This window comes from Oryctolagus cuniculus, chromosome 8 (assembly GCF_964237555.1).
Source record: "Oryctolagus cuniculus chromosome 8, mOryCun1.1, whole genome shotgun sequence".
Lineage (NCBI taxonomy): Eukaryota > Metazoa > Chordata > Mammalia > Lagomorpha > Leporidae > Oryctolagus > Oryctolagus cuniculus.
Window position 1 is genome coordinate 8,738,184 of NC_091439.1, and position 25,929 is coordinate 8,764,112.

General features: G+C 41.9%; 1 long non-coding RNA gene across 1 annotated transcript in view; it reads right to left on the reverse strand.

Annotated features, from left to right (window-relative positions):
- Nucleotides 1-1,611: 1,611 nt before the first annotated feature.
- The window catches only part of LOC127483239 (uncharacterized), a 46,191-nt gene continuing 21,873 nt past the window's right edge, over nt 1,612-25,929 (reverse strand). Inside the window, exon 5 of the long non-coding RNA XR_007909328.2 lies at nt 1,612-2,048. This is a non-coding gene — a long non-coding RNA (uncharacterized lncRNA). The remainder of the gene's footprint in view (nt 2,049-25,929) is intronic.

The following is a 25,929-nucleotide window of genomic DNA, read 5'->3' on the forward strand; positions in this document are numbered from 1 at the left end:
CTCCGATAAGTAATGCAGGCATCTTAAGTGGTGGCTTAATCTGCAGTATTACAATGTTCACCCCAAAATGGGAGCATTTTAAGGACCAAAGTACCTCAATTTGTGGATATTTGTGAGACTAAAAGGGACACTTCTGAAAAGCTACTTTTCCAGGCGTGCCATTGGTGAAGGAGAGACTCATCAGACTTAAAATGTTCTCAGCGTGTTCATATTTCACAATGATTTAAACTTCTTAAGAATTTGATGTTGTATCAGTGCTACCCAGCCCCCAACCAGAGCTTTAATTGTTATTGTGATTGGGTTTCTAAATTGGTCCCTCAGAAGTTTATATTGGGAAAGGGTGACCTGAGTAACAGGGCTCTGAGGACCATGACAGAGAAAGGACCCAGAAAGGACCTGATGTGATGCATCAGGTACCAACATAACCTGCTCTAGATAGAGAACCTCAGTGATGACAAAGCTCATAACCACCGCCATCATTTGAAGCCACAGTCCTTCTGTGCCTTCTTTTAGTGGTGCCATGACAGGACAGAAAAGCTTAGGATGCTAAAAATCTTAATTGATGTTATCAATAACACATACTTTCCGCTGGAAACCTGGAGTTGACAAGCCTGTATGGCTGAGATCACACTATGCACACTGCTGCCTGGTCCTGCTTTTGTAATATAGAGAGAAAATACAGTGAGGGAACAAGATGAATAGCATTAGGAGAAGGGCACTATGGAAGTTAGTCTTAGAACTTACGCAATTACAATCTAGTGGCTTTTACAAAATGTCACTCATTACCAATCAATGTCTAATTTCATCTTTATCCCTCAAGACTCAGAAAGAAGTAACTTTTAGCTTATTCTTAACCTTTTCTGAGAAACATCCTTTGGCAGGCAATCCCTGGCTCTTACAGCCTTGGACTTCAACTCAACGGCGTAAGAACCTAGCAGGCAGCTCTTCCTACTCTTTTTCCACTAAATGATATCAGGAAGTCACAGTCATTTTTATTTCCCAAAGAATCCCATCCATGATTGGCTTTGTTATTCTCCCTTTCTTAACTATCATTTTCCTACCGGCAAGAAGATGGCCTTTTCTTTCTACCAAATATTTAAAAATATTATCTAAGTTTAGCTGTTTAGCTTAGCAGGTAAGATGCCAGTTAAGACAATCCTGTTGCCTACTGGAAAACCTAGGTTGAAGTATTGGCTCTGCTCCCAATTCTGGCTTCCTGCCAACATTCATCTTGGACACTAGCAGGTGATGGCTCAATTAGACCAGTCCCTGATACCCCTGTGGGAGACCTGGATTGAGTTCCTGGTTCCTGATTTCATTCTGGCCCAACTCTGGCTGTTGTGAGCATTTGGCAAGTGAATAAGTAGATGGGAGGTCCATCTCCCTGTGTTTCTCTCTATATATTAAATAATAATACAAAAATGATAAATATATCTAATTCATTTCAATATTAGATGTCTAGATCAGGTGAAATAGTTTTCTAGCTTTTCAAAAGACCCAGATTATGGGGCTGGTGCTGTGGCACAGCTAGGTAAGCCACCACCATCATACAGATGCCAGTTTGAATCCTGGCTGCTCTACTTCCTATCCAGCTCCCTGCTAATGCACCTGGGGCAGCAGAAGATAGCCAAAGTGCTTGAGCCCCTGCACTCATTTTGGAGTCCTGGATGGAGTTACAGGCTCCTGACTTCAGCCTGGCCCAGCCCCAGCCATTGGGGCCATTTGGAGAGTGAACCAGTGGATGAAGATCTCTCTCTTTCTGTCTCTCCCTCTCTCTGAACTCTGCCTTTCCCTCTCCCTGTAACTCTGCCTTTCAATCTTAAGAAAATTAAATTGCCAGATTATTTTTTTAAGATCATTAAGATACAACAGCAAAGAAACAACAATAGCAGGAAAAAAAGCGGCTCACAGAACTTGACTGGAATGTCATTTAAGCTGAGTGTCCACTATTGTAGTAAGGCTGCTAATGTTTTTCATGAGGCCTTTTAAACTCATCTGTATTCATCTGCTTTGAGGTAAAACTTCAGGAAGTTGTGCTGTGAGGATACCTGAAATTAAAAAAAAAAAAAAAAGGATAAAACTTTTTAAATAGTTGTTACATAAGAGACACTTTGTCTGCCGGTGCCGCGGCTCACTAGGCTAATCCTCCGCCTTGCGGCGCCGGCACACCGGGTTCTAGTCCCGGTCGGGGCGCCGGATTCTGTCCCAGTTGCCCCTCTTCCAGGCCAGCTCTCTGCTGTGGCCAGGGAGTGCAGTGGAGGATGGCCCAAGTCGTTGGGCCCTGCACCCCATGGGAGACCAGGAGAAGCACCTGGCTCCTGCCATCGGATCAGCGCGGTGCGCCGGCCACAGTGCACCAGCCGCAGCGGCCATTGGAGGGTGAACCAACGGCAAAGGAAGACCTTTGTCTCTCTCTCACTGTCCACTCTGTCAAAAAATAAATAAATAAGTAAATAAAATTAAAAGAAAGAGACACTTTGTCACAAGCTTTCAAGGGTGAGTTTATTCTGTACTTACAGAGAAGCCAGTTTCACAGACAGAAAACTGAAGTGCAGGGAAGAACTTACATAACTCACAGGAAGTCTCCACTGATAGGTATGAAGAAAGGATTTAAACATAGAAATGCATGGATGTAAGAACTATAGTGCCTCAGCTCTCACCCAATAGCTTTTGCATTCTCAGATGAATAAAGAAGCTAAACAGGACAATTGGTAAGATACAATTGAAATCCGGGTAATAAAAAATGTTGAGATGTGGGGAAAAAATCGGTGAACCATCCTTTGGGGTCTGCCTAAATCCCAGAGGTTGTTTCATGTTTGTTTGTGACTTTTTCCTGTGAAGGACAAAATGCCTATAGGTTAGCATTTACGTCTCATTTTTGGATCTTTCAACAACATCTCATCCTTTTATACTTCTGTCCTTGAAAATGTTCTTCAGGCCCCAGCATCTTTTCCAAAGTCTGACTCTTAATTCGGAGCTCAAATGCAGAAGCAGAGCTTACCCTTGAGACAACATTCGTAGCCATTTCTTAATTTAGGGAATGAGTCAGAGCTCAGCAGAGCCATCCCATGATTCTACGGTATACCATTTCATGTTTGGCATCAGTCCAGCCGGACCAACTCTTTAAAGTAATAGGAAATGCTAATTATTTTAAGACTCATGGGAATGTAAAATAAAAGACTTCAAAACTCTGAAGAGATTATTACACTTACAGATATCAGTGGATTAAACCATGACACCATACAAGGAGCTTCTTGTAATATGTATCCAAACATTTTCAAGAATTAAATCATATTTTTTTTTTTTTTTTTTTTTGACAGGCAGAGTGGACAGTGAGAGAGAGAGACAGAGAGAAAGGTCTTCCTTTTGCCGCTGGTTCACCCTCCAATGGCCGCCGCTGCAGCCGGCGCACCGCGCTGATCCTGGCAGGAGCCAGGAGCCAGGTGCTTTTCCTGGTCTCCCATGGGGTGCAGGGCCCAAGCACCTGGGCCATCCTCCACTGCACTCCCTGGCCATAGCAGAGAGCTGGCCTGGAAGAGGGGCAACCGGGACAGAATCCGGCGCCCCGACCGGGACTAGAACCCGGTGTGCCGGCGCCGCAAGGTGGAGGATTAGCCTAGTGAGCCACGGCGCCGGCTAAGAATTAAATCATATTTTTCGTGTTGCCTGACACTTGCTGGCACCAGCAGGGTGTTAATCTCCACAGAGGACTAAAGCAATCAAGGGTAATGACCTCCCGCTGCTGATCCACAGGGCAGTTTGGGATGTTGACTGCCATACATCCCAGGAAGTAAATTGCAGATTTGCTATCTCTGGGCAAACAGTTTGACATGGTAGACAAAACAAAAGGGATGAAATGAGAGAGAGGTGCATGGCTAAACAGCACTAAATTTAAACCACAGTGCAGAGTGGTTCTTGAGACAGTGAACAGGAGATGTTTTATTTCAGGTTGAAAATAAATTACTGTAATGAAGAAGCTCTCATAAAAACAATGCTATTTCAGGTTTTAATAAAAAAAATGCATAGTGTTTAAAATTAGATGGGAGAAGGGGGTCACGTGTTTGGTCTTGAAGTTGCAATGCCACCTCACATGCCCTCATCTCGTGCTGGAGTGCCTCGACTTGAATCCCCTCTCCTCTGCTTCCCATTCAGCTTCCTTCTATTAGTAGGAAGCACCCTGCAAAGCAGCCAATGACAGCTCAAGTACTTGGGTCCCTGTCACCCACGTGAGAGGCCTGGATGGAGTTCTGTGCTTCTGACTTCAGCCTGACCCAACTTTGGCTGCAGTGGGCATTTGGTGAGTGCATGAAAAATCTCTGTATCTCTGGCTTTCCAATAGAATGAATATAAAAGCATGGAATTTTAAAAAAAATAACAAAATCAGATGGTTCTGTCTATGCTGGATAGTCTCACCTGCTACATGGGCTGTTCTTTGAATGGAGACTATGTCAATTTGGATAAATCCTTCATGCAGATGATAAAAAGAAATAGGGAAGCTCATGCTCCCTGTTTTATTTTCCGATGAAATCAAAGGACCATTGTCTTCAAATGTTTGAAGCATACTTGTCTAGAAAAGGCATCAGAATTATTTTCTGTGGCTTTGGCTAGGGAAGCAAGGACCTACAAGTCAGAATGATAGTCAGGCTTGCTTTAACTTGAAATATAAGATTTCTATCATTAGTCATACAAGGAACCAGATTGCTCCCAAAGTCTTGCCTTAGTTTTTGCCATTTGAGGACACTACATAGTGAGAAAGGATGCCTGTTTCCATCAGGGAGTTGCCTTCTAAATGACTGCTGTTCCCACCACCATGCAGAGGACAGGTTAGGCATCTTTATAAGAACAGATTAATGGGAGAATGTGATACTGATTTGCAGTAGAACCTAGAAATGGAAACCAGATTGGGAATAAATCCTCAATCATAATACCAATACCATGTGACACATGTCCTAAGGGTATAGTGAAAGTTCTCTTTGGTTCTATGTGTTTTGTAATGCATTTTCACATTCTCTTTAAAGATAATTCTGAAGCAGTGAACTGAATCTCATGGTCACTCTTCCCTTTGCCTTGATATTTTTCTCCAAAGGTAGGGATCAGATTCCTTGAGCAACAAGGACCCCTTCTTCAACACACACACACAGCAACCAATTCTTTATAAAAACAGGGTAATCCCAAATCACACTGGAATCCTATCCTTGACCAGCTTTGTATGTCTGCACTTCTTTTTTTTTTTTTAAATGATTTATTTATTTATTTATTTGAAAGTGAGTGTTACACAGAGAGCAGAGGCAGAGAGAGGTCTTCCATCCACTGGTTCACTTCCCAATTGGCCGCAACGGCCAGAGCTGGGCTGCTCCGAAGCCAGGAGCCAGGAGCTTCTTCTGGGTCTCCCATGTGGGTGCAGGGGGCCGAGGACTTGGGCCATCCTCCACTGCTTTCCCAGGCCATAGCAGAGAGCTGGATCGGAATTGGAGCAGTCAGGTCTTGAACCAGCACACATATGGGATGCTGGTGCTTCAGGCCAGGGCATTAACCTACTGCGCCACAGCGCCAGCTACATGTATATCCGCACTTCTGATCTCCCACTGAGACAAGGCCAGTGAGCCCCCTTTAAAGAGACAGATAATAAGGCACCCTTGCCTCATACTTAAAAGGCTAATGGAGAGAAATACAAAGCTCTCAAAATGCTCTTTTCTGGGGGAAGTGAAGGATTACCAAAGACGTTACTACAGGTTTTCACTTTGCCTCCTGAAGTGATAACAAATATTTATTTCAAGCAGTTTCAGAATCCCTGAGACTAAGTTAGAGGTACATTAAGAAAGAGGTATAACTACATCCTCTAGTCAAAAAATCAATTACTTAGGAGTATTACAAGACATTTACACACACACACACACACACAATTTCCAGAAAATGGTATTTTCCTGCCATTACATTACTCGGTTTTTTAACACTGAAGAATACAAACATATAACTGCCTATTACTGTGACTCTCAACTGCTTATGCCTCTTTGCAACACTTGTATCAGATATTAAGTAGTAATAAATCTCCTTTCTTCACTTCTGTCTTTTATCTCTCACTACCTGTCTTCATTCATCCATTATTTTCCACAAGGGCAATCAAGGGCACTGTCTTTGATTTCTCTGAAGGTAGTGTATGTAGAAAAATAACAACATTAGATCCACTTATCTTTAGGGAACATGTGAAATTTGGGGGTCTTGGAAAAGATGTTGAAGTAACCACTTAAAATCTTACATATCATTATGCTGATGATAGTTTGGACCATAATCTAATTATTCCAATAATTCTCTCCCACACTTGATAATTAAGACTGGAATGATAATGAGTCAGGGAGTGCTATTTCTGCAATCGGTTTCTGCTTTCACCAGCCCAGGATGCATTGCTGCTTCTTTCAGCAGAGAAATGAAAAGCCCTGTGGCTCTGTTGCCAGCTCTCAGCGTCCTCCGCTGCAGAGGGCTGCACCCTGCTTAGCACACACCAGCTGGAAGCATCCGATTAGCGGCTGCAGAGGCATAGCCTGTGGACCATTACTTCCTCCTGCCAGTCACTGAGGATGGTGCCTTTTTAAAATGAAGCCCACCATAAACGAGAGGAACTGCTCTCAGAAAAGCCGTCTTCAGAAACGCGAAATTCTCTTGGGAACAAGACAGAGAAACATTCCATTGTATGAAAAATAAGAAACTGACAAATTAGTTTTTCAAGGAAACTGACACTTATACATACTTATAGATGACCCAAATGCTAGGCTGAGAATAAAAGCTTGTAATTTTGCTACCAGCTCTCCACAGGAAGGAGTAAACATAATTACAAATGATAAAAACCATATACACAGTATCCATTCCTGTGTTTCAAAATCTGAATATTCAAAGCTGTGGGAAAGCCAACAAGAGAGAAATAGTCTATCTAAAAAGGCCTGCAGAGGTATGCAAGCAGTGTAGGAAAGAGTAACTTACAAATTAGATTTAGGACTGGGGATATGCTGAAACTGTTTGTCTACTCATTGATATTTTTCAAACATGAATCTAAAAGATGTTGTAATGAAAGAAGGATACCTCATTCACACAGAGAAGGGGCAGACTGAAAAGTCAGCTCTCTCAAGGAGGTGTCCAGAGTTCTTTCTGTCCAACAGACAGTCTGTTCTATCCATTTACGGAGGGTCTGCCACATGGAGGGCTGCGTGCTGGTTGTGTTGGGGCAAGCGAAGATAATCTCACAAAGTACCTCCATTGTGGAAGCAGAGACAATGCATGGAGAGGTTTCAGAACACCCAATACAAAATGGTGTGTGTCTCAAGAAAGTAGAATACAAATACCTTCACAGTACACACCATCTTTCTGAACTGGCAAACCCTGTACACCTTTAAATATATGGTGCATTGGGGCTGACATTCTGGCGTAGTGGGTAAAGCTGCCCCCTGTGGTACCGACATCCCAAATGGGCACCAGTTCAAGTCCCAGCTGTTCCACTTTCAATCTAGCTCCCTGCTAATGTGGCTGGGAAAGCAGTGGAAGATGGTCCTAGTCTTTGGGTCTCCTGCGTGGGAGACCCAGAAGAAGCTCCTGGCTCCTGGCTTCAGATCAGCCCAGCTCCTGCTGTGGCAGCCATTTGGAGAGTAAACTAGAAGATGGAGTATGTCTCTCTCTCTCTGCCTCTGTCTCTGCATCTGTCTCTCTGTAACTCTGCCTTTCCAATAAAAAAAATCTTTTAAAAAATAAAAAATAAGCATGGCCCACTAGGAGACCCAAAAGCAGCTCGCAGCTCCTGGCTCTGGTCTGGCCCAGCCCTAGCTGTGTGGCCATCTGGGAAGTGGACCAGCAGGCAGAAGATCTCTCTGTCCTTCTGTCTCATTCTGTCTCTCTGATTCTCAAATGAATAAAAATTAAATCAAGCTTAAAATTAAACATAAAAATTCAGTATTCAACGGCTATATGAAGATCATTTCTAACTACAAGCTAGTAGTTATGATTCAAAATTATTTACTTTCTTTAACCTCATTTAGTGTCATAAGTCGATTTGTAGAATGATTGTTATATTTGTTGATATTACTCTGATACATTCCACTAAAAAATTACTCTAGTAAAGCAATTATGGGAAACTCTTAAAATGAGCTACCACTACTTAAACCCAAGCATTCAGTATTCTATTCCTCACTAAAAATTAATTGAATCAGTAACTGATGAAGTCTAGATTTTTATTAGACTACAAATAATTACATTAAATATATACTTCTTTATTGAGAATTGGAATATAATATCTAACCACATATTGCTTTTGAAATTTGTATATTAGTTATTTAATTTTGTTATTCAATTTTGTTCATTTAAAGTCCCTTCTCAGGGCCGGCACGATGGTGTAGCAGGTAAAGCCGCTGCCTACCATGCCCACATCTACCATGTGGCCACTGGTTAATGTCCTGGTTGCTCCACTTCTGATCCAGCTCCCTGCTAATGGCCTGGGAAAAGCAGCAGAAAATGGTCTAGGTGCTTGGGCCCCTGCACCCACGTGGGAGACCTGAAGGAAGCTCCTGGCTCCCGGCTTCAGCCTGGCCCAGCCATGTCAGTTGGGACCACCTGGGGATTAACCAGCAGATGTAAAATATCTCTCTCTCTGTCTCTCCCTCTCCCTCTGTAACTCTGATTTTCAAATAAATAAATAAATATTTTTTAAAAATAAAATCTCTTCTGAAAAGCAAAACAAGGAAGAAAACTAGAAAAGCAGCTTCTTAATGAAGAAAATTGATATATGCCAACAATTTGAAAATATCATTTTTTTGGTAGTCCTAAAGAGAGGATGGAGAAAGGGTAGCTCTATAGTTTCATTAAAATATGTTCTTATTCCAACACATTCCAGATTCATATTGGTAGAAATTTCCAAAAACAGTAAGGAAAACTATTTCATTTGATTCTCTTCTTGTAATTAACAATGTATTTCTCCTTTATCTATTCAGTTGTTATAAACTACCAGTTTTCTTAAAAGCTCAGGCCCCCCAGAAAATTCCAAATGTTTACTGTAAAGCATGTGCCTAAAACATATCCTTTTCACATGTGAGCATTACTGATGCAAATAATACTTGATTAAATAAGTTGCAGATAACCTGTTGTATCTCCTATTGTATAATGATAAAATATACATTTCTAAATGTTATATGTAAATGCTTTTGTAGAACATGTATAATATCCACCTGATCTAAAATTTAGATGGATACTATACATATTCTAGAAAAACATTCTGAAGAATTCTGAAGAAAAGTTAAATATATAACAGTAAAAACAACTTAAAAATAAGTATCTGTAAAAATTTTCTTAAAAATCCCATTCCCCTACCTCCTTTCAAGACTATAACAACACAGCAAAAAACAACCAATTTAATCTTCCTCTTTTTTCTTTCTTTTTTTTTCCACAATGGGATAGAATATCACAGGATATTTTCTGGTTACCATCTGTGGTTTAGTAGCCCAAAAGTCTATTTTAAGGCTGAATTCTGTAGTTTCTCTGAAATTATCTGGGATTCTGCAGCCCAAACTGATGATTCCAGATAAGACATAAATATGAAACAGATGCATCCAAATTATGTCAGAAAACAGTTTAAATCATACTTGGCTTTTTCCAATTTAGTACACTGAATGTTAACATCCAGTAGGAATCTTAAACATGGAGCAATGATTTAGATCTCACTTAGTTCCTGTATTAGTGTGCAAGGACTGCCACATTGAGAGCCAGAAACTGTGCATTTAGCAACAGCAATGTCTTGTCTGACAGTATGAGGCTAGAAATCTGAAATCAAAGTGTCAGCAGGGTTGGGTCCGTCTCTATTTCTGGTGATTTGCTGTCCATCGCTGGCACTTCTTAGCTTGTAAAAGCATTTCTGATTGCTGCCTTCATTTTCACAGGACATTCTCCCTGTGTGCAAGTCCATGGAAACTTCCCCTTTATTTCATCAAGGACAGCATGCATATTAGATGGGGGTCCCATTCTGCTTCACCCTCACTTCATTCCAGCTTCATCAATTACATTTGCAAGGGCTGTCTCCAAACAAGATCACAGTCTGAAGTATCAGGAGTGAGGACTTCAACAGAGGAGTTTGGGGAATAGACAAAATTTGACTTCTAACTCTTCCCAGGGAAAGAGGGAAGCAAGAAAACTGCTATTGTGATAGAAAAGTGAGAGTTTTTCAGGATAATTTCAGCTGAATTCCAGTCAAATGATCATGGATGCCTTGTAGACACCAAAATAATGAAATTCACTCATCTGCCTGAAGACACTTCAGATTCAATATTGATTGAATCTGTGGTTCAGTTTTGACTGGATTGTGACTGGTTTGAAGATTAGGTGGCTTATAAAACTTACTGTGGATTCAGAAATATTTTTCCCAAAGCATGTCTCTCTGTTCAATTCTAAAATTGTTCTCCTTTTCTCTGGCTAAAATTAGATATTTTTTAACTAATAATAAATGAACTTTTGCTGCTAGGGATATTCCAGATGTCTTCAATGTACAAAATAAAGTATTGACTTGTCTCTGCTTTAATAAGTAATCAAACAAAAAATCCATTAGTTGTAAATTATATTTTTGTCCTAGTTTACTTATTGAATTAAAAATCAGTGTACATGGGGCTGGTGATGAGGCATAGCAGTTTAAGCCACCATCTGTGACATCAGTATCCCATAATGGCACTTGTTGCATGGCTGTCCCACTTCTGATCCAGCTCTCTGCTAATGGCCTGGGAAAAGCAGCAGAAGATGGCCCAAGAACTTGGGCCCCTGCCACCCACATGGAAGACCCAGATGCAGCTTCTGGATCCTGGCTTTAGCTTGGCCCAGTCCTGGCCATTGTAACCATCTGGAGAGTGAAACAGCAGGTAGAAGATCTCTCTCTCTCTCTCTCTCTCTCTCTCTCTGCCTGTCTCTCTGTAACTCTGATTTTCAAATAAATAAATAAATCTTTAAATAAACAACACACAATATAATTTTAAAATATGCATACCAACAAAATTAGACTTTGGGAAATAGCTCCTAAAGAATCAAAATCGCTTGAACATCAAGAGTTTATTGCAGTATTATTTACAGTAGCAAAAAGCCAGAAAAATTAGAATTGTGATTAAGGGCCAGTGCTGCAGCTCAATAGGCTAATCCTCCACCTGTGGCGCTGGCACTCCGGGTTCTAGTCCCGGTCGGGGCGCCGGATTCTGTCCCAGTTGCCCCTCTTCCAATCCAGCTCTCTGCTGTGGCCCATGAGTGCAGTGGAGGATGGCCCAAGTGCTTGGGCCCTGCACCCGCATGGGAAACCAGGAAAAAGCACCTGGCTCCTGGCTTCACATCGGCGCAGTGCCAGCAGTGGTGGCCATTTGGGGAGTGAACCAACGGAAAAAGGAAGACCTTTCTCTCTGTCTCGCTCTCTCTCTCACTTTCTAACTCTGCCTGTCAAAAAAAATTTTTTTAATTAAAAAAAAGAATTGTGATTAAGCATGTACTGCTCAGGGCAGGCATTTTGGCACAGTCGGTTAAACCAGCACTCAAGATCTCCTGTAACTGAGCCAATTCAAGTCCCAGCTACCCTGCTTCCAATCCCACTTCCTGCTAATGCAAGCTGAGAGGTGTCTGATGATGGCTGAAACACCTGAGTCTCTGACACCATCTAGGAGACCTGGATGGAGTTCTGGCTCCTGGCTTAGGGCCTGGCTCAGCCCTGGTTGGTGAAAACATCTGGGGAGTGATCCAGTAGATGGGAGTTTCCACCACCCCATCTCTGTCTCCTCTCACTGTTGTTCTGCATTTCAAGGTAGATGGAAACAATTTCTTTTGAAATATACTGCTTAGAGGCCAGTATTATGCCATAGAGGATCAAATTGCACCTGTAACTCTGGCATCCAATATGGGTGCCAGTTCAGGTCCCAGCTGCTCCACTTCTGATCCAGCTCTCTGTTAATACACCTGGGAAAGCAGTGGAGATTAACCCAAGAATTTGGGCTCCTATATCCACGTGGGAGACCTGAATGAAGCTCCTGGCCCCTAGCTTCAATGCAGCCCAGCACAGTGCTGGCTACTGTGGCCATCCAGAACCAGTGGAATCAAGATCTCTCAGAGATATTTATATATTTTTAATATACATATGTTTATGATTAGTAGTGCCTTTTATTTCTTCCTGTAGAAGTGAGTATTCACCTAGTGGCAGTTTTTTTTAAGCATGAAACACGACTCTAGCATTTCTTTAATGCTTTCATTTCTTTGAAAATGTCCACAGGTCATAGAGACTCTCTTGTCAGTTTTAGTTCTTCCCATTCTTCATGGCTAACTTCTATTATACATTCATCAGCCTTTTCTATGCTCTCTTCAATATGCTTTTTTAAAAATATTTATTTATTTGAATGGCAGAGAGAGAGAGGAAATGAGACAGGGAGAGAGAAAAATCTTCTATCCACTGATTCACTCCCTAAATGTCCACAATGCCCAGGACTGGGGCAGGCCAAAGTCAGGAGAAAGAATTCCATCCAGATCTCCCACATGGGTGGCAGGGGCCCAAACAATTGGGTCACCATCCACTGCTTTCCCAGGCACATTAGCAGGGAGTGAGATCAGAAGCAGAACGTCCAAGACTTAAACTGGCAATTTGTATGAGATGCCGGCTTCACCAGCAGCAGCTAAGCCCACAGTGGCACAACGCCAGCCTCATTCAATATCCCGATATTCTCATCAAGTCAATGTGTCATTCGTAGGCTGCATCCAGTTTTATTTTCAGTTGCATTTTCAGTTCTAGAATAAATAATTACCAGATAGACATAAAACAAAGACTATTTTAAAATAATACATGTGTATTCAAAGGCATGTGTCAAACTATAGGAATCAAACTCCATAGAGGAGAGAAGTGAATTTGAAACCATGAATGAAGAATGGACAAAAAAGAATGGATTGGCTTCTTCTTAATGAATAATATACAATGAGCTGAAGAGCCCATTTGTTTGGCCATTTGCCAGTAGATGCCCTCGAAGTAGAAAGAGTACTTTTTGAGTTTAAAAGGATAATGTATTTCACATTTTAATTTTCTGAAACCCACTACTCTATAAATAGAAGACATACATGGAAAAGTATACACTTCCGGGAAATTATTCTGAGGAATAACCACACACATATATTACTGGGCACAAATTTAATATTCAATAATAGAAAACAGTTAAATAAATCATAATTCTACCCAGTCATTAAATTCATATGACAGAAGATTTAGTGAAAAGGAAAAACAGCTGCTACATTAAATAAAGAAATACATAGAAAACCAGTATGAGTATTGTGATTACAATTTTGTTGGTGGTGTGTATATAACTAAAAAGAGAAAGTATTTACAACAGCAATGTAGCTTTTTTCTTGTAGTTTTCTGTATATATATATAAGATTTATTTATCTATTCAAAAGGCAGAGTTAGAGAGAGAGATAGAGAGGGAGAGACACAAAGTGAAAGATCTTGCATTCTCTGGTTCACTCCCCACATAGCTGCAATGGCCAGGGCTGGGTCAGGTTGAAGCCAGGATCTGGCAGCTTCTTCCAGGTCTCCCATATGGAAGGCAGGGGCCCAGACACTGGGACCATCATCTACTTTCACTGCTTTTCCCAGGCCATTAGCAGGAAGCTTGATCAGAAGTGGAGCGGCAGGGACACAAACTAGCAGCCATATGGGATGTCAACATTTCAGTCAGAGGCTTGATTCATTATGTCACAACACCAGCCACAGTGAGTAGTTTTAAAGATTTATTTTAGTTATTTGAGAGGCAGAGTTAGAGAGAGAGAGAGAGAGAGAGAGAAGAAGAAGAAGAAGAAGAAGAAGAAGAAGAGATAGAGATAGAGATAGAGATAGAGATAGAGATAGAGATAGAGATAGAGATAGATAGAGATAGAGATAGAGATACAGAGATAGAAATTGGGGCTGGTGATGTGGCACAGCAGTCTGCAAGCCACTGCCTGCAGTGCTGGCATCCTATATAGGGGTGCCAGTTAGAGTCCTGGCTGCTCCACTTCTGATCCAGCTCTCTTCCATGGCCTGGGAAAGCAGTAGATGGTGGCCCAAGTCCTTGGGCCCCAGTATCCACATGGGAGATCCGGAAGAAGCTTCTGGTTCCTGGTTTCAGATCAGCCTAGCTCCAGTCATTGCAGCCATCTGAGGAGTAAACCAGCAGATGGAAGACCTCTCTCTCTCTCTCTCTCTCTCTCTCTCTTTCCCCTCTTGCTTCTCCTTCTCTGTAACTCTGCCTTTCAAATAAAATAAATAAAATTTTAAAAAGAGAGAGAGGGAGAGAGAGAAAGAGATCTCCCATGCACTGGTTCAAGCCCCAAATGGCCACAATAGCCGCGGCTGTGTCAGGGTGAAACCAAGAGCTAAGAGCTTCTTCGGGTCTCCCACATAGGTGCATGGACCCACAGAAGGACCTGGGCCATCTTCTACTTTCCCAGGTGCATTAGCAGGAAGTTGGATCAGAAGTGGAACAGCCAGGACTCAAATTGGCACCCATATGGGAAGCTGGCATTGCAGGTGGCGGCTTAACCCATTACACACCAGCCTCTTGAGTAAACATTTTTTTTAAATTTTTTTAAAGATTTATTTATTTATTTGACAGTCAGAGGTACGCAGAAAGAGAAGGAGAAGCAGAGAGAGAGAGAGAGGTCTTCCGTCCTCTGTTTCACTCCCGAAATGGCTGCAAAGGCCAGAGCTGCGCTGATCCAAAGCCAGGAGCCAGGAGCTTCTTCCAGGTCTCCCACACAGGTGCAGGGGTCATAGCAGAGAGCTGGATTGGAAGTAGAGCAGCCGGCACTTGAACCAGCGCCCATATGGGATGCCAGCACTGCAAGTGGCGGCTTTACCCACTATGCCACAGCACCTGTCCCTTGAGTTGACATTTAAACAAAAGTATTAGCCCAGGCTAAATTGTGACTGTTTTATAATATCAGCTGTGATATAAAATGTTTCTTTTATGTATAAGTTAAATCTCTTCTTTCGAAAATGTACAATAACTGCAATTTTTCTTTCAATGGTAGATTTCCACACAGAGTTTTAGGATAGCTAAATAACTTCGGTAGGTAAGAAGAAAGATGACTCTGGAAACTTTCACTGTAGCATATTGTATATTTTCTTACAGCGAAAATTATGTTAGACAAAACCACATTTTTGCTGCTGTTATTTTAGTGGAATCATCCCAGAACAAGATACATGATAATTTTGTTGTAAAAAACTATGAATATTTTGCAATCAAAGATCAAACGCTGATAGAGAAAAGGAAATAAACTCTGGGCAGTACCGACACGGACATGGAACAGGTAGATACATATTCTCACAAATGTTCAAGTGCCTTCCTCACATACACAGATTATGATTTGGTTCTTTGCTTTCAGCCAACCTCTTAAGGCCCCCATATTTTGCAAGGCAAATGCTAAACATTTGTCAAAGAGATGCTTTGATAACTTGTTTCATATTCACCTTGAAACACATTTAACTCTCTGGCAAGTATTATTTTAGTGAAATTTCAGTGTAGTCTAAAATGCTGACCTACAGAGCTGTTCACACATATTGTGTGGTCTACAGAGTGATGTGTGATTCAATGTTTTCACCAGTTCTTCCTAAGAGTTTAGAAGCATGGTAAGATCTTTTATACTTGCCTCTCTAGATGCTACTAATGACATACATTTAAAAAAATGCTGGAAAAATCTGTGTGTTTCACAGTTAAAAAAATTAAGATACTCTGTAATTTTTATACTTCTTATTTGTCTTTTGACAATATCGTCTTATGCTCAGTGTTTAAATGAGGTTATTATGGATACAAAGTTAATATATGCAAACAATTAGAGTAAAAGGACATCTTTAGTGAAAATAAGAGCTTTGTAAGAGAAAATTATTGATTTTATTCCAACCTAATATGGAGATTTAAGACAAAATAACTTTTTTACAGATGCTGTTCTCTAGAAATAGCTACCCGTAGCAGCCTAGAAATTCTTTGGTACTAGGGAGGTGGAAAAAATGCTAATTTTCATGCAACAAACTATTAATAAAATAATAACACAAAATAATTTACTTTTATTATAGCAAATTATGTTGTCTTTGAAAATTACAGAAACTGCTAGTTGAATAAAACTTGGTTTTAATAAGTCAAAACTTTTTTCAGAATCAGCCAATCTGAAAGCACTGAAGGGACTACTCATTAATCTTCTGGGTGAGCCACGTGTCGTAAGAGGCATCTGCTGACAGGATCCTGTGTGTATTCAGGAACAATGCATGAGGCGGTCAGGCTCCCTCTATGGCTCCTCAGCCTGAAAAGCGCATTGTAATGTGGAGCACTGTGGGATGCCTTTGCTTGTGTTCCGATCTCACAGGCAGCACAATTAGGGGATCTAAGATGAGTCTGATGCTCTGGCTGTGGTCTGGGGACCAGGCATTCACTTCTCTGAACCCTAGGAACTAATTCACCTCTATTGTTAATGTTCTGTGATCCTAAGAAATAATGACTTGGTTAGAAGTCATTATTTGAGAGAAAGAATTATCTCTGGGACTACTGATAAGGATATATTATGCAGTCCTCAACTAATAATCCTCATATGTTGAATATTTTATTTTGTAAAATGTTGTTTGGTCATCCTTAAGAACATAGCCACAACTGTGAAAGAACGTCTTGTTATTTGTTATTGTTATTTTTAAGTCAACAAAACTATTGTGAGTCATTTTATAGATGGTGTTGACTAAAATTTCCACTTTTTAATTAGTTGTGTTAGTATAAAACAAATTGTTGGAGCCGGCGATGTGGCTCAGCTAGTTAACACCCTGGCCTGAAGCGCCGGCATCCGATATGGGCGCCAGGTTCTAGGGGTTCTAGTCCCGGCTGCTCCACTTCCAATCCAGCTCTCTGGAGCTGGCCTGGGAAAGCAGTAGAAGATGGCCCAAGTCCTTTGGCCCCTGCACCTGCATGGGAGACCCGGAAGAAGCTCCTGGCTCCTGGCTTCGGATAGGCGCAGCTCCAGCCATTGCGGCCATCTTGGGAGTGAACCATTGGATGCAAGACCTCTCTCTCTCTCTGCCTCTCCTCTCTGTGTAACTCTGACTTTCAAATAAATAAATACATCTTTAAAAAATTGCATATGTACAGTAACTTTCAAATAACTAAAAACAAAAAAATGAGGCAGAAACCATTTTGTTCAAATAGAACAATGTATGTCATGTAGGGTTAGAATGACAGGTTTCAAATTTTTTACAAAACAATTAAAAACCAAGTTAATTTTTATATAATTTTGACATATCATTTTAGTATTATTAAATACGTTAAACAAAAGTTATGGCAGAAGTGAAAGCACAATAAATCAAGAGTATACAAAATAAAAATATACCACTCTCAAAGTAAACAAATTGCCCATTTAATTCTTTAAAGCTTTCAGTATTAGTTTACAATATATTAGATTTTTCTAGGTGTACCTACTGTTACCTTTATATGAAAACATACACATAAATTCACTTATTTTTAGTGATTCTATGAAATTTAAAATAATTTACTGTAACTAAGGTAATGCATACATCTGATTATAAAACCACAATTATCAGATTGTAGCTGTAAACAACATCTTTATACATAAATTTTCTACACTGGTTGATATGTACCATTATAATAAGTTACTAAAACTGGAATTTATCTATTAAAGGGTATGTTTATTTTAATACAATTGTGTCACATCATTTTTCAAGGTTGTATTTCCATCCACAGAATAGAGGCATAATTTTACCATGCACACCCCAACACTGTTTTTTATATATCTTTAATTCCAATTTATTTCTTTAAATTTGATGCTATTTTTTTTTTTGACAGGTAGAGTTATAGACAGTGAGAGAGAGAGACAGAGAGAAAGGTCTTCCTTCTGTTGGTTCACTCCCCAAATGGCTGCTACAGCTGGTACTGCGCTGATCCGAAGCCAGGAGCCAGGTGCTTCTTCCTGGTCTCCCATGTGGGTGCAGGGGCCCAAGGACTTGGGCCATCTTCTACTGTTTTCCCAGGCCACAACAGAGAGCTGGGCCGGAAGAGGAGCAGCCAGGTCTTGAATGGGCACCCATATGGGATGCCAGCGCTTCAGGCCAGGACGTTAACCCTCTGCACCACAGCACCAGCCCCCACCCCATTATTTTTTAAAGACTTATTTATTTATTTATTTAAAAGAGTTACAGAGAAGGAGAAGCAGAGGCAGAGAGAGAGAAAGAGGTGGCTTCCATCCACTGGTTCATTCCCCAAATGGCTGCAATTTCCAGGGCTGAGCCAAGCTGAAGCCAGGAGCCAGGAGCTTCATCTGGATCTCCCACATGGGTGCAGGGGCCCAAGGACTTGGGCCATCCTCCACTCCTTTCCCAGGAGCATTAGCAGGAAGTAGGATCAGAAGTGGAACAGCTGGGACTCCAACAGGCATCCATATGGGATGTAGATGCTGCAGAAGGCAGCTTTACCTGCTATGCCACAGCACTGGCCCCAAACCCACTGATTTCTAGGCATAAAGAAAGACCTCCTCTAGGACTGATAACTAATCTGTTCTATTCTCTTCTTAGAATTTCCTTTCCATATTGTTTGTGTGCAAAATTCATTTCAGAAAACAGATGATGAAAGTCACTTAAAGCAAAATTTTCTTTTTAAAATAAAACAGATTTAATTTTTATTTATTTGAAAGGGGGAGAGAGAGAGAGAGAGATCTTTCATACACTGATTCACTGCCCAAATAGCCGAACAGGCTGGCGCCTTGGCTCAATAGGCTAATCCTCTGCCTGTGGCACCAGCACACCGGGTTCTAGTCCAGGTCGGGGCGCTGGATTCTGTCCTGGTCGCTCCTCTTCCAGTCCAGCTCTCTGCTGTGGCCCGGGAGGGCAGTGGAGGATGGCCCAAGTCCTTGGGCCCTGCACCCCATGGGAGACCAGCAGAAGCACCTGACTCCTGGCTTCGGATCAGCACGATGCACCGGCCACAGTGCGCCAGCCGCGGCGGTCATTGGAGGGTGAACCAACGGCAAAAAGGAAGACCTTTCTCTCTGTCTCTCTCTCTCTCACTGTCCACTCTGCCTGGAAAAAAAAAAAAATAGCCAAACAGTTGAGGCTAGGAGAGACAGAAGCCAGGAGCTTTTTCCCCTCCCACATGGGTGACAGGAGCCCAAGCACATGGGTCATCCTCTGATGCTGTGCCAGCACATTAGCAGGAAGCTGGATTGGAAGTGTAACAGCTGGGACTCAAGCCAGCATTCTGACATAGGGCACTAGCAGAACAAGAAGTGACTTAACCCATTGCATCACGATACCAGCCCATTCTCTTTTTAAACAGCCTATTTCTTTCCTGTTGAATTGATTTTTCTTTTTCAAACTCAAGTAGTTTGATGTAAAAGGGAGGCATCTTTTTTAAAAATTTTTATTTAAGTTATACAAGTTTCATATATTTCATATATACAGATTTAGGAACATAGTGAGACTTACCCCCAACACACCCTCACTCCCACCTACATTCCAACCCTTCCTCTTCATCCCTCTGGAACTGATTTTTAAAATGAGTAGCTTAGCACTTTGTATAGGAGCAATAAGATTGACACTTTGACCCTTTTATTTGGTGACTTTAAAAAAAATTTTTTTTTCTAAGAGTTACAGACAGGGGCCAGTGCCGTGGCACAGTAGGTTAATCCTCCGCCGGCAGTGCCGGCATCCCATATGGGCGCCAGTTCTAGTCCCGGCTGGTCCTCTTCTGATCCAGCTCTCTGCTGAGCCTGGGAGAGCAGTGGAGGATGGCCTAGGTAGTTGGGCCCCTACACCCACATGAGAGACCAGGAAGAGGCGCCTGGCTCCTGGCTTCAGATCGGCACAGCTCTGACTGTTGTGGGGAGTGAACCAACAGAGGAAGGACCTTTCTCTCTGTCTCTCCCTCTCACTGTCTGTAACTCTACCTCTCAAATAAATAAATAAGTAAATAAAATAAATGTAAAAAAAAGTTACAGAGAAAGGTGAAGACACAGAGAGAGGTCTTCCATCTGCTGGTTCACTCTCCAAATGGCCAAAAAAGGCAGGAGCCAGGAACTCCATCCAGGTATTCCACGTGGGTGCAGGGGCCCAAGGATTTGGGCCATCCTCCGTTACTCTCCTAGGCACACTTGCAGGGAACCAGATCAGAAGTGGAACAGCCGGGACTTGAGCCAGCGGCCATATGGGACGCTGGCACTGCAGGCTGGGGCTTTAACCTACTGTGCCACAGTGCTGGTTCCTATTTGATGAATCTTAAATTATAGGTCAAAATAGCAACATATGCAAGCATGTACGTGTAGAGAGATTCAGCATAGATTTTTTTTCTCCTTAACATAAATGACTTTAAAGGAATAGGAAAATATTTCTTCCTTTTATTTCTTGTTTTTAATAAAATAGTTTCTGATTTAAAAATAATACATCCTACATTAGTTTTTCATGACAAATTACCTACCACCAATTTAGTTGTCTCTATCAACACACATTCATTCCTGAAGCAATCTGGAGGTCAGCGGTGGCTTGTGGGTGTTCTAGGGCTCAAATCAAGGAGACAGGTGGCAGCAAGGCTGGACCCTTCAGAAGGGTCCAGGTCAGGATCTGTTCTCTGCTTCTCCCAGCTTCCAGAGGCTGTCACATTCTTCATCTCCTGGTGGTTCCACTCCAGTCTCTGCTTGTCACCTCCTCCCCTGATGTCTCTAATGCTCCCTCTTTAGGTCCATTGAGATGATATCAGATCCACCCAATTAATTCAAGTTCATCTCCCCAGCTCAAGATCTGCAAAGACTCTGCTACATGAGGTCACACTCACAGGCTCTTTGAATGAAGATGTGGGAATGTTTGCAAGGCCATGATTCAACCTACCACATATACTTTAAAAATGGCAAGCTGTTAGATAAGTGTCATGAAGATGCTAAAATCTGACTTGTCAAGATAAAAAGACATATTATATTTATGGGATGATTGCTCAATCTTATTTTTAAAAAGCAGGGAAAGCAAAGGGACAGAAAAAAGAAACTAAAATTTATTTTCTCATCACTTACCGAGTGGACACATGAATGCCTTTTTGTTATGCATCCCTTCCACTCTACCATTCAGTGAGGGTTGGAGTCTGATTTTTCTTCCACTCTACCATTCAGTGAGGGTTGGAGTCAGATTTTTCTTCCACTCTACCATTCAGTGAGGGTTGGAGTCTGATTTTTCTTCCACTCTACCATTCAGTGAGGGTTGGAGTCTGATTTTTTTTTTATGTTGAAACCCTAACCCTTGAGGTGATGGTATTAGGAAATGGGACCTTTTTGGAGGTAATCACAAGGGCCTTTGGGGACTAGTGCTCTTATATTACAGGTCCAAGGAAGTGCATTTGCACCTCTAACCACATGGAGACCTTACGAGAAACCCCAATCTGTGAGCCAGGACACAGACCGTTGCCACACTGACTCTCTTGGTCCTTGATCTTGATTCCAGAACTATGAAAAATAAATTACTTTTATTGGAAAGCCTCCTGGTTTATGGTATTTTGTTACAGCAGCTAAAAGACTGAGATATCTTCTTCTTCTTCTTTTTTATTTTTTATTTTTTGACAGGCAGAGTTTGACAGTGAGAGAGAAACAGGGAGAAAGGTCTTCCTTCCGTTGGTTCACCCCGCAAGTGGCCGCTACAGCCAGTGCTGTGCCGATCTGAAGCCAGGAGCCAGGTGCTTCCTCCTGGTCTCCCGTGCGGGTGCAGGGCCCAAGCACTTGGGCCATCCTCCACTGCACTCCCGGGCCACAGCAGAGAGCTGGCCTGGAAGAGGGGCAACCGGGACAGAATTGGGCGCCCCGATCGGGACTAGAACCCGGTGTGCCGGTGCCACAGGCGGAGGATTAGCCAAGTGAGCCGCGTTGCCACCAAGATAGCTTCTAAAGAAAAATAAACTCAATCCAATTTTCCTAGGATGCTTAAGAAAGAAAAATGCAATTGTATGTGTTTAATATTTCTCCTTGACATATCTCAAAAACAGATTTATTCAATTCAGTTAGTAAGAAGACTTAGGGAGGATCCTGAGCAAAAATGGGGGAGGCTGCTTTTGGTTCTATTTATTTTGCAAATCCATCAAAATCAATGCTTGGGCCAGCGCCGCGGCTCACTAGGCTAATCCTCCGCCTTGCAGCACCGGCACACCGGGTTCTAGTCCCGATCGGGGCGCCCAATTCTGTCCCGGTTGCCCCTCTTCCAGGCCAGCTCTCTGCTGTGGCCAGGGAGTGCAGTGGAGGATGGTCCAAGTACTTGGGCCCTGCACCCCATGGGAGACCAGGAGAAGTACCTGGCTCCTGCCATCAGATCAGCGCTGTGCGCCGGCCGCAGCACGCTGGCCGTGGCGGCCATTGGAGAGTGAACCAATGGCAAAGGAAGACCTTTCTCTCTGTCTCTCTCTCTCACTGTCCACTCGGCCTGTCAAAAAAAAAAAAAAAATCAATGCTTGATTTGATGCCTTGTAAATAATATTCTTGGGACTTATAAAGCTGTAGTTTAGTTCTTATTCTTTAACATTTTATCTATTTATTTGACAGGTAGATTTACAGAGAGAGGGAGAGACAGAGAGAAACATCTTCCATCCACTGGTTCACTCCCCAAAAGGCCACAACGGCGGGAGCTGCGTCAATCCAAAACCAGGAGCCAAGAGCTTCTTCCAGGTCTCTCACAAGGGATCAGGGACCCAAGCATTTGGGCCATCTTCCACTGCTTTCCCAGGCCATTAACAGGGAGCTGGATTGGAAGAGGAGCAGCTGGAACATGAACCCAAACCGGCATCCATATAGGATACAGGTGCTGCAGGCAGAGGCTTAGCCCACTACACCAAGGCTCTGACTCCCTGTAGTTAAGTTTTTAAAATTATTTTGCACATCATAAAATGTTCTTTATAAGTCTTTATCTCTATCCCACTCACCTACTATCCAAAAATGTTGCCAATATCCTACTTTACAAAGTATTTAGCCTTCCCTTGTCAATATAATCTTTCCAGCAGCATCACTAACCCTAAATTCCTTAAAACTATATGTTCTGTTTCCCTTTTCAACTTCAGTGCTTGCTAATTATTTCTAACAAAGTGAAGGTAAGTGCCCAAACACTTTATAGCTTCCCACGTTGTCTTTGATTCCAATATAACCAGTTATTGCCCAATAGGGGACTAAGTTAAGTGGTGGTACAATAACATGAAATCCATTCAGCAAAGATTTCTTCCACTGTGCTACATGTTGTGGGAGGAAAACAAAATAATTGTAAACCCTGTTCGTCTTTTGATTTACAGTGTCACTGAGGGTAGTAATTACATCTTTGCCCTAAATGCTCAAGATTTATTTATTTATTTGAAAGTCAGAGTTACACAGAGAGAGAAGGAGAGGCAGAAAGAGAGAGAGGTCTTCCATCCACTGGTTCACTCCCCAATTGGCCGCAACGGCTGGAGCTGCAACAATCCAAAGCCAGGAGCCAGGAGCTTCTTCCAGGTCTCCCACGCTGGTGCAGGGGCCCAAGGACCTGGGCCATCCTCTACTGTTTCTGCAGGCCATGGCAGAGAGCTGGATTGCAAGTGGAGCAGCCAGGACTTGACCCGGCACTGTACTCCCCCAACCCCTTCTTTTAGCAACGCTTCATTCTATAATCCCACCCCTTACTGATGCTGTCGTCATAAATCCACTCAAATATTTGTTTCAGGCTCCCTGATTTTGTCTAAATTCTCAGCTATTACTTTGTATATAGATAAGTCCAGTTGCCTGCATTCTCAGATCCTGAAGTTCCGCTCTTCTCAAGATGTCATTCGGGTGGACATACGACTTAGTTAAGGTAAATCCTGTGCTGGAGTGCCTGGGTTTGATACCTGCCTCAAGATACTGACTCAAGCTTCCTGCCAACACAGACCTGGGCTGTAGCAGGTGATTGCTCAAGTATGTGAACTCCTGCCGCACAAGTAGGAGACCTGGATTGAGTTTCCTGCTCCCAGCTTTGGCCCTGGCCCAGTTCTGGCGGTTGTAGGCATTTGGGGAGTGAACCAATGGATGGGAGCGTGCACACGCTCTCTCTCTCTCTCTCTCTCTGTCTCTCTCTCACTCTCGTCTCCTCTTCCCTCCCTCACTTCCTCTCTGCTTGACAAATAAATGAATGAAAACACAAAGAAGACATCTTTCTTTTCCTCTGTCTCAACTGTCCTAAGTTTACCATTCCTGCTAAGAGGTTGTTTCTGTCCTTTGAATTTCCTCTACCTAACTTTTTGACCTCTGCTTCCTTTCCTTCCTAGACATTCCCTTCTCATCTCTGACGTCAGCAATACTCTAAACCACTGGAATATCCAATCCTAAACCCTACCCCTCTTATATTCACTTTCATTCTCATTTTCTTTTTGCTCCTTCCTAGCTTAAGTTCCACTGTCATTATATAAATCACTCCCAAGCAATGATCCTCAAATTTCACGTTTTTCTCTCACTTGGCAAACCACAGCAGTAATTAATTTAATTCTCTGTCTATTCCACACCTCATGAGACCACTTGAATGTGTTGGTGAAAAGCACTAAATCCTCCAATGCCTCCCCACACCTCCTGTCCTCAAACTCCAACGCTTCCTCTCCATAAGAAACTCAATTGAGAACTTTCTTCTTCTAAAACTGATAAAATTGATGCTATCAAAAGAAATGCACAGATTCCCACTTTTATATCTCCAGCTAACTAGCATTTGTACCCATGGATCCTGACTTTACTGCCCTGTGTGCATTGTTATCTAAAGCAAATTCCTCCATGTGAGCACTGGATACTACCCACCAGTAATTCTTACCTCTGTCTTCTATTTCTCCAAATTTCTCTGTAATAAATTATTTCAATGGCATACAAGCATGCAGTTATTTTTCCCATCTTAAAAAAAGAACACCTAATTTTGATCTCATTTTCCAAACAACCATCAGTTATTTTTCTGTTTCTTTTCTGCCAAAAATTCTCAAAAGATCATTTATATTGGATGGCTCCAGTTTTCTTCCTGATTCTTCTTTTTATCTAGAAAAAAGTTTTAGTTCTTAAATAAAAGATTTTCAAGTGAAGTTCAAAAATATGTGGAACTAGATGTTGAAAAAATAGAACATTGATAATAATTCTTGAACTACTAAAATATTGTGGTCACTATAAAATAGATGAAAAGTTATGAGTAATATTTCCCTGAAATATTTCAAATGACAAGGTAATTGTATTTATTTTATTATTTATTTATTTTGACCTTATATGAGTATCGGGTTATACCTTGTCAGACCTCTCAACATCTATTAGAATAGAAATCAATACTTTGGGAATTCCATTTGTTTGAGAGGCACACGCACACACACACACACTCACACACATCACAAGGAGGTAGGGGAGAGAGACTCTTCCATTCTTTCATCTGTTAGTTCACTCTGCAGATTCCCACAACAGCATGAGTTGGGCCAGGCAGAACCCAGAAACTTAATTCAGGTCTCCTACAAGGGTGGCAGTGATTGGGGCCAGAACTGGGACTTGAATCCAGCTACTCCAATAAGGGAGGCGGGCCTCCCAAGCAGTTTCTAAATAGCCATGCCAAATGCCGGCCCCGAGATGCTTTTATGAATAAACATAAGCAAAGAATGCCATAAAAATCAGATTCTTGTGATGACATTCTTATTCTTTCCATTTTAAACTGGGTTCTATGTTTGCACTAAATAAGCAAACTTTTCCTGGGATGAGTATTTCTAAACCAGTTTCTAGGCTCAGATTATATTCATTTAATTCAAAATATTAAAAGGTATGTTTGGAAGAACATTTTCTGCAGTATTTGACCTCATCTCAAGGTAAATCAGAAGTGAAATCAGAAGCCTTGTTCTGAAACCTGTTAGCCTTTCCAATAATTCCCAGTGACGCCAAAGCTGGATGTTTTCAAAAAAAGTA